We start from the raw sequence: 2702 nt of genomic DNA, 5'->3' as shown, positions 1-2702 counted from the left end.
CTGAGATGACATGATGTGAATTGGAGCTATAGAAATAAACTGAATAGAATTTAATTGTAAATGAATTTAATCTTGTGAGCCCTGGAATATTAAGGTTCATAGCAAATATATAGGTGGTTTTTTTGTTGGTTTTGATTTAAAAAAAATGGGGACAACTGGGACAAAGTTTGTAAAAAAGAATTTACAAAAGAAAAGGTAAATCTCCTCGGGACGCTTAAATAGCAGCTCTAATTTCTCCCACGGTACCCCCCCCCAATATGGCGCTAATTACCCACAATGCACAGGGCGTGACGTCACGTGCCAAAGACCCATTCTGTGCTGTTCCCTGGTTCCCTAACATAGAAGTATGAAGAAACACTTATTAACCATGGCAGTTCTAGACAAAAATCTACCAGGGGCCGGGTAGGGGCCCCATGGGGGCCCAGAAAAGCAAGATATAAAAAAACAGAGCAAGGGATTCAAATATATTAATATAGCTGCATGAAGTGGAAATTATATTCAATTAAGTTTAATTAAAATTCAATAAATATCTGTAAAGTGTCTTGAGATGACTTGTGTTGTGAATTAGCGCAATATAAATAAACTGAATTAAATTGAATTATACATTCAGAATTTAGTAATTTTACATATTTTTGACCTAATTTAAGTTCAAATTACCATTTTCTATCAAATCTGAATAGAACTAAAGAAAAACTGATAAATTCAGCTGTAAAGATTTAGTTATTCTTTTCTTTTTTTGGGGGATGAACTAAAAGAAAAAAAAATTCTAACTGCATGAACCAGCTTCTCTCTTTAGTTTTTTTAAATATGCAGCTATAGGCAGAAAGCTTCTGCTTACTGATTATTTTAGACTGAGTGCATAAATAATTATTTTTCTCTTTATCTGTTTAAATGTATGAATAAAAATGTCAAATGTCAATACTTTTAGCCAGCAGCTGGAATCAAACAGCTGTTGTCAGATTTGAATGCTGCTGCTGTAAATCAGCCTCATCAGGTGTTTCTGTCTGCTATCAGGGACAGACTGAGGCTCCTGCTGCTTCTTCACGTCTGACCTTCTGCAATCAGATGTTTGGATCAGTGCTGGAATCCTCTCAGCCTCTCCTAAGACAAGGTCTCCTGGAGTCTGGCTCTCCGGCTGCAGCTGCATCTAAACATAGATCCTGGAGCTGCAGGGTCACTGACGGCCACCAGCTGCAGCAGCTGGAGGGGGGCTGCCCCCCCTCCAAGTGTAAACAGCATCCAACAATGAAAACATTGTTTGTTTTAGTAATAAATACATTTATTTTATTTTCTGAGAGGAGCTATTTATTTTCAGCCTGGTTTCTGACTGTGCAGCAGGTGGACATCACATCAAGTTAAACACTCTCTCCTGCAGCTTCAACACGTCCTCCAATCAGAGGCTTCCATCATTTACCTCCTGCGTGGCCCGTACCATGATGACGCCAATGCTGTGTCAGTTATTCACTCTGTTTAGGTTAAAAACATCTAACTTTGATCCACAGCTTCTAATCACCCCAGAGATCGGATTTCAGAGTCATACCGCCCCCTGCTGTCCGGCAGCAGGTCCTACATCCTCTGCCTGAAAAGAGTCCTAGAAGCTGAAGGTCTGAGAGGAAACCGTCCTCCCTGACCATCCCACCATCGGCGTGTTCGATTCCTGAGGATCCGGTCTACCTGGACCGGATCCTTGGTGGTTGGAGTTTGTAACTGATTCTACAGGTTAGCAGGTCAAAGGTCAGAGGTCAGGACCTCCTCTGTAGTCACACTCACAGAGCTGTCTGTGTTCCTCTGTACTGGTCTGGCTTCTAAGGTTCTCTGATCCTCTGATGTTCCTCTCTCTCATCTCCTGCATCATCAGGAGGACTTTCCAATAGGAGGACCCCGGGGCCTCGCTAAGCAGGAACCATCAGCAGCTCTCACTGAGGAAACATCTCTCCTCAGTAGATCAAAGTTCTTCTCAAAGCTCCTCAGACCTTCAGAGCTCCTGAACTGAACAGATGTTAGGAGGACTTCAGTGAGAAGATTGAGGAACCAGAGAGCTGATTGGCTGATCCATGAATCATTAATATGCAGAGAAGATCAACTTCAGCGGCTGGACGGATTGAAGGTCCACCTCCTCTGATGTCGTTATATTGAGTAGAAAATAGGAAAATATGGATTCATTAAACTGGAAAGATCTTCAAACCAAAGTTAGAAGGAATTCTGATATAATTTAGACTTTGAAACCTTCTAATAAACGTTCAGAAACAGAGTTGAGTTTAATAACATCCAGTCTGCAGACACCTGGGGAACGTTCAAGATCATGGCGTCGTTTATGATGATGTCAGCATCCATAACCTGGAAGATCGTCTGTTGATGAGATAGAAAAACACGTCTGCTCCTAAACCTTCTTCAAAGTCGGCCATTTTGTTATCCTGGCATCTAAGCCTCCTTCAGCTCCTCTGTTCTCCTCCACCAGCTGCTCCAACAGCAGATTCTGCACCTCCATCCAGAACCAGAACCAGGTCCGAACCAGAACTGGATCAGAACCATAACTGGATCAGAACCAGAACTGGATCAGAACCATAACCGGATGGTGGCCTTGTTCTCCTGGTGGCCTCCGGCTCCTGGTGGCCTCTGGCTCCTGGTGGCCTCTGGCTCCTGGTGGCCTCTGGCTCCTGGTGGCCTCCGGCTCCTGGTGGCCTTGTTCTCCTGGTGGCCTC

The sequence above is a fragment of the Cyprinodon variegatus genome, unplaced genomic scaffold (genome assembly GCF_000732505.1).
Source record: "Cyprinodon variegatus isolate N-32 unplaced genomic scaffold, C_variegatus-1.0 Scaffold804, whole genome shotgun sequence".
NCBI classification, from domain to species: Eukaryota; Metazoa; Chordata; class Actinopteri; order Cyprinodontiformes; family Cyprinodontidae; genus Cyprinodon; species Cyprinodon variegatus.
Note: the sequence above shows the minus strand (reverse complement) of the source record.